Here is a 9,134-nt window from a genome sequence, read left to right as displayed (position 1 = left end):
AAAGGCGGGATAACTGCCAGACAGGAAATGTGATAGGAGAGCAGATCAGGGATGCCCCAAACTGTAGATTTGTTTGAATGGATTTAGAGAGGACAAAGGCTGAGGCCAGAACAGGAGATAATAATTTACAACTCATCAGAGAAGTAGAGCCAGGGGAGAAATACAACATGAGAAGTAGAGACCACCTTCCTGGGATAAACTACTTCCTGTACCCTGGTTTCATTTTGGGGAGGAGGAGCACCTCGGCATGAAATTGTTCTACTAAACAGCTCGAACTTTAACAAAAGCTCAACCGAATTGGATTATTGTAATCAAGTACAGACTTAGTCAACAGGAATGGCAAGTTCAAGGATTTCCTTATGTCATTAGGTGAAGCAGAGTATTGAAGGGTTGGAAGGAAGACTTTGAGATGACATAAATTAGAAAATTTCTCAAAAATCACATTTGTGTGGATGAATTATACAGTACTATGTTCAACCTTGTTAAACAAGAAATGGCAAAAACCAGTGGTTACAGATTTTCAGTATTTTTTCTCAAATAAAATGTAGGGTGATTTTTTTTTTTTTTACTGGCTAATTTAGACCTATCTTATTTACACATCTGTCCATCTGTCTGCCTGTAAAAGAGTCAAGATCAGACAATGAAAATCTGTTGTAACTGTCCTTCAAAGCTAGAAGTCTGTCTCTTTTCAAAGGGCTCTTTTTAATCAGTCTGGGTAGTTAGTTTTGATCTGGCTTTGGCATGTTGCTGTGAAATTCACAAATAATTCTCATTAAGAGTTCTGTGGGTGCTATTTGATAGATCAGCAAGTTTGGAGTGTTTTTAGTGAAATCAGTTTATTTGGGAGTTTTACATCTTTTTTTAAAAAAAAATCTCACAATGGTCAGGTCTGTTTCTACAGCCAACTATAAAGTATTGAAGCAATTTCCCATACAGTAAGATCTCCTATGTGAACTCTTTCCTGGGTACACGTGCCTAAAAAATCTATTACCCTAACGCTTTGATTTGTTTGCTTATACAACAGGTATGGATTCTTTGGCCAGGGTGATACCCCTATTATGGTTTCCTCTGATGCCTATCTGGCTTCAGATGCAGTGACTAATTTGCTAGGCTATGAGATAAAGTCCCATAAATGAATAGAAAGCCCCTGAGTAGCTTGTGGTTGGCAAATTCTCACACTCCTTTGGAGCAGATCGGTGATTTCCCACTGCCACTAGATGTCCCTATGTGGCTTTCCTTTTGGACTTCAGGACTGTACACATGCTAAGTCATTTCTGCCCTGCCGGCTCCACAGGCTCTGAAGAAGCGCTTCACTGTGGAATGCAATGCACGCTGCCACTCGGCACAATTTAGCCCTAATGCACAGATTTACAAAACAAGGGTGTGCAGTCACTGGCAGAAATCAGGGTGATCTCTACACAGGCCCAGGGAGCTTTCCAATTGGTACTGTGGAACATTCTCTGCATCCCATCCCACTCTCCAAGGCCTAGATCAAAGATTCTAAAGCCATCAAGCCAGAATAGATAGCTTTATAAAAATTTTTTGTATTTCTGATTTTTTGCATGATCTTAGTACACACAACTAATAGGCATTGACTTGGTTTATATATATGACTAGTTTACATTGCATACTGTGTGACTTTGATAACTTTCAAACTGGGTGTTCCTGATGAATGACACCTGAATATGTCCTTGGAAGACCCAAAAGTATCAGCTGACTGTAAATGTTGTTTCATGCTTACTTTGCTTTGTAGTAATTGTTTTGTTACAGATAGACAGGTTTGTAGACTTGCACTCATTAGGCTGAGGGTCACAGTTTGAGTAGCACCAGCCTAGGTAGTATCATGGGGCTCATTTCTGCACCCTTAGGCAAGCATGTAGACTCAAGGCAGCTGTAGAAAGCTTGAAGGAGATTCATAAAGTGGGAAATGCTGTCTGTCTTTTCAGGGCTCCTGATGCAGGCTAGGCCTGGGCTTTCCATTGAGCAATGTGTTGGATCTCAGGTGAAGGCCACTTGAAACAGAAAATGATGGGCAACCCCAGGAAACAATATCAGTGGAGAGGGAATGAGAATAGTTGCAGTTTCTGATGCTTCCGGAAGAAATTAAGTAAAATCCTTAAATGGTCCTTTGCATGTTTGAAGAAATAAGGTGACACAGGTGGTAAATACTATGTACTTGGATTCATTTTAATAATTAGCCGTGGTGACACCTAGGTGATAGATAGTATGAAGGCTTACCCAGCAGCCAGCTCTCATTATAGAACTGTGGAAGGGAATTTTACAGCTTTGCAAACTGAAAGGGGATAGTTTGTTTACTCAGTGGATCAGTGGTTTATGTCCCAACAATCATTTATGAGGCTAGTTATTTGTAATGCGAGAGCAAATTCATCCACACAACTGTGGTGAAGAGGGTGGTTATGGGTCCTGTTTGCTCGCAGGAAACCACTTAAACCAGACGATGACTGAAAGAAAATAATTAAGCTATGTATTTCTCCTTTACTAATGATTGCATGGCAGGTCAAATCAAGACTGCAGGGAATATAATCACTCAACTCCAAATTCTTAAAATGCCAATGCCTGCTTTGATGGCAGGGGTTTCTCTGCTTTCTTAGGCAGAGAGAAGAAGCCAAAGAAGTTAGGGTCCTCTGAACTCTGTTGCTCCAGTAGGGGCAGTCATGTGATCCGAGCCCCTCAGGAAGGGAACCAGCAGCCATGCAAGGATGCAAGGATACAGCGATTTCAGGCGAAGGAAGGGTTTGGAATGCTGAAGAAGGGTTTCAGTGGCTGATTCTTTAGGGCCTGAAACAAAAAATGTGTTTAATGAGCAGTGTTAGCGTTTTGACATACAGCGAGGTGGCTGAAAGTGAGGGATAAGACCTCTTGGAAAGGAAAAGTAAGTTCATGAATGGCAGACGCTCCACATGAGGTGTTGGCAAGAGGAAGTAAATGATTACACGGAGTTGACGAGCTGAAACATAGCTCCTTAGGTCAGAAGGATGAAATGCCGCAGGGCAAAGCCCATTTTTATGTGTTCACGACTCTGTGCAAAGGGCTCCGAAGACCTTAGCCCTCTCTTCCTTAATTAACCGTGCCCTTCCAGAGCGGGAACTCCATGGAGGGCTGATGTCCACACAACCTCCCGTGGGACATGCAACAGAGGACAGGGCAGATCTGGGTTTTATGGGGCTAAAGCTTATGGAATTTTTGAGTATATCAAGAAAAAGGTTAGAAATATAAAATTAGGGATAGAAATAAACATTTATAGAGAAAATAAATGAAAACCAATCATCCATTTAAAAAAACGGTTAGAAGTGTAACTCAGTGGTAGAGCACTTGCCTAGTATATGCGAGGCCCTGGGTATGAACCCCTACCACCAAAACCAAAATAAAAACAAAAAAGAAAAATAGCTTGTTCTATAAAATACAGAAAAATGGCAGTATTTTTAATTGCCAGTCATATATCTATCTTTCAAAATATTTTCAGGATGGGTCTCATCTTCATTTGCCTCTTCAATGACAATGGTTGTGTAACATGATTTTGTATAGCAAGAACAAAAGGATAATTATTCTTTGTAAACTCTAGCATGTTTAAGAAAAACTTAAAATGTATTAATACCTTTAGGGAAATTTGAGTTTAAAAGTTTTTGATAGATGAATGAATAAAGAAAAGGTGGTATTTATATAAAAGGGAGTCCTACTCTGCCATAAAGAAGGTTAAACTTGAGACATTTTTAGGTAAATAGATGCATCTTGAGACCACAATTTTAAGTGAAATAAATCAGACACACAAATTTAAATATTGTATTGATTTTCTTCTGCAAGAAACCCAAAGGGAAAATAAGGAAGAGAATGGAAAATCGATATTGGGAATTAGGAAAAACTTGTTCAAATGGGAAGGGGAATGAGGGAGGAGTGAAAGGGAAGGGAAGAAAGGGAAAGGGAATTTATAAAAAAGAGGAAAGGGCTGGGGATTTAGCTCAGCGGTTCCTCCGCCTGCCTTGCAAGTGCAAGGACACAAGTTTGATCCCCAGTACCAAAAAACAAACAAACAAATGAAAAAAGAGGAAAGAAAAAGTAGAAACCAAGCTTTTGTAAATGCGGAGGGGAAGAAGCGTTGATAGGAGGGAAGGGGAATAAGAACAAAAGAAGAATTAAGATATGTTATGTACAGGTACAAATTCCCCACAATGAGTGCAATCATTATGTATGGCAAATGGCAAACATGTGCTAATAAAAAAATAACTAAGCAATAAATAAAAAATAACCATGTACAATGAAAATAAAAATAATAAATAAATAATAATATCATGAAAACTTTTATAATTGTTGACAAATTTAGAAAACTATCAAATTTGTTTGATATATAAATTGTTTTTGGGAAAAATGTCCACAGACAAGTTTCTGGTTCCATATATTGCAGCCATCTGTCCCAGTACCGTATTTACAAAAGTTTTGGTATCTGACACAAACATACACGTTCATGTCATCATGTCATCTCTGGCCCTTCCTTCGGTCTGTACGCTCCCTTGCCACAGTGCTTCCCCATGTCAAAGTAGATTTTTCCCATCCTGAGGAGTCAGTGGGACTAGAGAGGGAAGATTTAACTTTGGACTTTTCTTTCCTCTTTATAATCTGCAAAGCTATGAGTAGTGAAATTGTTTTCTTGGCCAGGTTCAGAAAATGTCTTCTGTATATAAATGGCTATGGCGCTATGCTTATCATTCTCTGTAACTCAGAAAGTAGCACATACTGCCTGGTCCTTGACATTGTAAGATTATTTATCATTTAAAAAATCTATAGTTTAATCCTTTTAATGGAAGGGATGAGCCTGCCATATTCCTGGCATTCCTGCCTATGTATCTTCTGAGTACTTCTCAAATGTATTTAACTGTTCTCCTAATTCTGTTTCCATGTCTCTGTGTTCCTCACATGAATGGCTGCCACGGTCCTCATGCCCATCTGTGCTTTCTAAATATGATAAACGCATTTCGACCAAGTCTAGTCAGATTTAAAATAGAGACACAATGTCAATTTGATTGTACCATTGGCCAATCCCCCAAATCCTTCCCTAGTTTCTTGTTACTCATAAGATACAGATTACATAGCCCCACTGGGTTTGACCCAGTTTTCTCTCAAGTTGCTCCAGGCAGCTCCCTTGCCTTTGTAGTAGTCAGGGTGGCTGCTCCCAGTTTCCTGAGTACCCTAGGCTCCTTGCTGCTTACCAACAATAGAACCTTTGCCATCCTTGGGGCTCCAGTGCTTTTCTCCTGCCCCACTCCACTTACTGAGCTCATCCTCTGTTCAGCTGCTGCTTTCTCAGGAATCCTCTCTCAAATCCTTCCCCCACTGCAGACCCTCGAGGCCTGGTATACTATCTCTTTGGGGGCACTTAGCACAGTTGCAATTTTATATTTGTTTTTATTTCTTGCTTGTCACTGTTGTAGTCTCCAAGCTTCATGAGGGCAGGACTGTATCTCTGGTTCAGCAATATACCTAGTTGTCACCAGTAGTAAGAAACTGGTGCTTGGATCATTGTAGGCAATCAAAAGTATGCACTAAATGGAAGAATGGACTTTGCAAGCTATGCTGATTATGTCTCATAGTTAGAATGCTGAAATTCTGTATAGTGAGTTATCAAGTGAGATTCATTTGTAAGATAGCCAAAGGGAGACTTAAGGTATATAGAGAATATTGCCTAAGGTATTTTTGTGTTAAATGTAATAGACTATTGGCACAGTGAAAGGCTACCAGACAAAGATCTCACAAATAGTTTTCAAAAAAGTTTGTTTTCTTTATAATAATGCATGGTAATTTTGAATGACTTAGTACTGTATTGAAAATTAGTTGTAATAAGATAATGAGATGTGATAAAAGGGTGTACAAATGGTTCGAATCATGTAAAAATTTACATAAAATTATATTCTAATACTCTTGATAGAGGATGGAACAAGGGAGGAACATGCTTCCTAGTATACTTTCTAATATATACTAGTGTTGTATACTTTCTGATGATGCATATTCAAATTTTATTGTTTTGAGCTATGAGGATAGCCTAGACTAATTACTAAGAGCACCAGTTTTGGGTCAGGTATGATTTCATATTCAGGCTCAAACACATACCGGGTACAATATCTTTGGCGTTATATGTGCTCTATAAGTCCCAGTCGATTTGGGTGTCAAATGGGATTAATAATATTACTAACATCATAGGTTGGCTTTAAAGATAACAACAGTTAAATAATATAAAATGCATAAACTAGTGCCTGATAAATATTAAACAATTAATAAGTATTAGCCATTATTATTATTTGGCCTGTGATAGATCTAAATTTTTAAATTAAGAAGTTATACACTTTCAGTTTGAAAAGTGGGGTTATTTTATTCCTGTTTAATGTCTTTTTATAGATAAAACTTAAAATGCAGTAGCCCACTGAGATGGTGGACATAACTTGAATCAAACTCCCACATCCATAATGTAGAGGATGATGACACCTAGCAGAGAGTTGCTTTATCCTTGTCAAATGTAGCAGACAATATAACCTTCCAATCAGATCTTCTGTGTCCCCTCACATGGTTTTGTGCATTGCCAAATTTACTGAGATATGTTTTTGAAATACCAATCTCTCTGCCAGTTGGAAATTGGTCAGAGGTATTCATTACCTCAAGGAGAATTAGAATTGCGAACAATAAGCATTTAGAGAAAGAAACAATCAGCATTTGATTTTGGCATCCAAAACAGGACCTTGGACCGTTCCTCAAAAGTAATAATTAGTATTTTTGATGTGGAAGAGTTGGCTTTTTATGGGGAGAAGGAAAGTCTCATAAGATTCAAGAAAGAGGAGTCCAAAGGAAGTAGAACATACAGTGTCTTTTATAAAAAAATAAACCAGGAGGGTAGGAAACTGTTCAGTCTGCTCACCTGAGAGCCATGAATTCAGGCCTCACAGTGGACACCGCTTGGAAAAAAAGGAGGGAGGAGAGGGGATTGATGGGCCAGGGATTAGCGTCAGGAGGACCACTGTCACTGTCCTTCTCACTCCAGTTTGTTACATGAGAACTAAATGGACACCTACACGCAGTTTGTTGCCATTTGGGTGACCACCATAAGTGACTAGTGTTGAGGAGCCGCACCAGCTGCCGTGCATGTAGCTATAAAGAAAGTCTTGCATCCGTAGCTACTTGCTTGTTGTCCATGGTATCCCAGCCGAAAGAACATCTATCCATTGTTCAAGTTTCACTGACTTTTTTTTGTTAATCTGGGGAGCCTCATTACGAAGGGCCCACCCAATTTTTAATGGTTCGGCCATATTAGGACCCCTGAGAATAGCAGCTAGGCAGTTGTGTGTAGTTGGGTGAGGGAGAAGTGTCCCAGGTGGAAAGGACAGTGGGACAGTGGTGAAATACTCGCACCCCAGGATCCCCATCATCCCTCCACAGCTCCAGTAAGGGGATTCCTACCTATTCTGGTAGAGAACTCTCATATGTCTCATTTACTCCTAATTCATTCCACATGCTTCCTAAGGAGGTGTTGATTGTGCCCTCCCTCTCCAGTAAAGCACTATATCTGTATCTAGCACTTGTCATAGTATGTTGCCAATATTTGTTTACATTAGTTTTCACTTCTAGACTATACAATTAATAGTGTTATTTAATCTTGGCATCTCTAGCATATAATTCCTGGCACATAGAAGGCGCTTAGCAGTTGCCAAATGAATATATATATATATAATTCTTTTATAAATTTATATGTATTTTATATATTTATATAATATATAGTATTCTTTTTTGTAAACATAACATTGGGGCTTACTTTGTGTAGAATTCTTTTAATCACAGTAAATATAAGTTTCCTGGAAAGTGTAGGCTTGACAGCTAAATGTTCTGATATTTTCCTAATAGGAATTTGTGCCCCGCTGGTCTTCTATGAACAATGGAAGGCATTTACTACATGGTATAATTTTTTCTGTGCTGCTGGAAACCTGTTTTGGACTGAATGCTTCTCACTTGAATCTTCAGGACACCTGAAATGCTATCATAGCTGCATCTCATTAAGCCTGCCAAGATTCAAAGGCCTGAAAGTCCTGATCAGTAACCAGGACACAAGGGAGCTTGTTGGGCAGCAGCCTAGGGTGTCACAAGTTTTAACATAAATTCTGAGTGAGCTGTGAGTACAATCTAGTTAAATACTAATAAGTGGTTTAGACTAAAAGCAGTTAAAAGGGTTTGGTTTATTTCTTTGCAATCACACAATTTTGCAATTCTGTGGTTACTGAATAATATTGTTTTGAAGTAAGGGAGTTGTACTACTGAAGTAGACCATTATTAATTATTACTCTTATTCATGTGTCCTCCTTCTTAGAACCAAAGACCATCTTCTCATGGTCTTCACTAACACAGTTCTAAGCGCAGAGCCAGGAGTGCAGAAAATATGCAAAGAGGGAAGTGAGTTCAACGCTGAGAGCTCCACTACCAAAGGCAGCAAGTCCCATTCTGATCACTGTTGCAGATATTAGTAATTGTTGTGAGGCTTAAGAAAATCTTGACAAATACTGTATATATATTTACCTCAAAGCCAGTAATTCTTAAGCCAGGCCAACCACCAAAGTTACCTGAGGCTTGTAAAAACTATAAATGCTTTATACTTCTGGAGATTTGGTTTCAGTCACTTACAGGAGTTCTATATTTTTTTTAAGTCCTCAAATTGATAATGATGCTCTAGGTAGATGCAAGCTTCACACTCAAATGCACCGATGGGGCATAAAGATAGTGGAAACGAATGTCTTTCCAATTGCAGAAACTGGCTCTTTGGTACCTAAGTAAATGTTTTAAGTATTGTTTCTATCGGTGTTTGACTATTTTAGAGGCAGTGAACATTCTACCCCAAGACCATTCTCTTGTTTTTCTAAAACCACTCTCAGTTTTCCTAATGCCCCCACTTAAAAACCCGGGCACGAATAAAGGCTTTTGAAATTACTACTGTTCATATTAATCTTTTCCTTTTCCAAACTCCTACAGCAATAAAGCCTATAGTATGCAACTCAGCAATTTTTGTTGGTTGGTTTGTGGTACTGGGAACTGAACTCTGGGGTACTCTACTGCCTAGGTACATCCTCAGCACCCCCTTTTTATTTTGA

This window comes from Heterocephalus glaber, unplaced genomic scaffold (genome assembly GCF_053883595.1).
Source record: "Heterocephalus glaber isolate CG9 unplaced genomic scaffold, H.glaber_assembly_v1.0 deba00001444, whole genome shotgun sequence".
In the NCBI taxonomy this organism is placed as follows: domain Eukaryota; kingdom Metazoa; phylum Chordata; class Mammalia; order Rodentia; family Bathyergidae; genus Heterocephalus; species Heterocephalus glaber.
The sequence above is the reverse complement of the archived record's forward strand: the minus strand, read 5'-3'. Positions refer to the sequence as shown.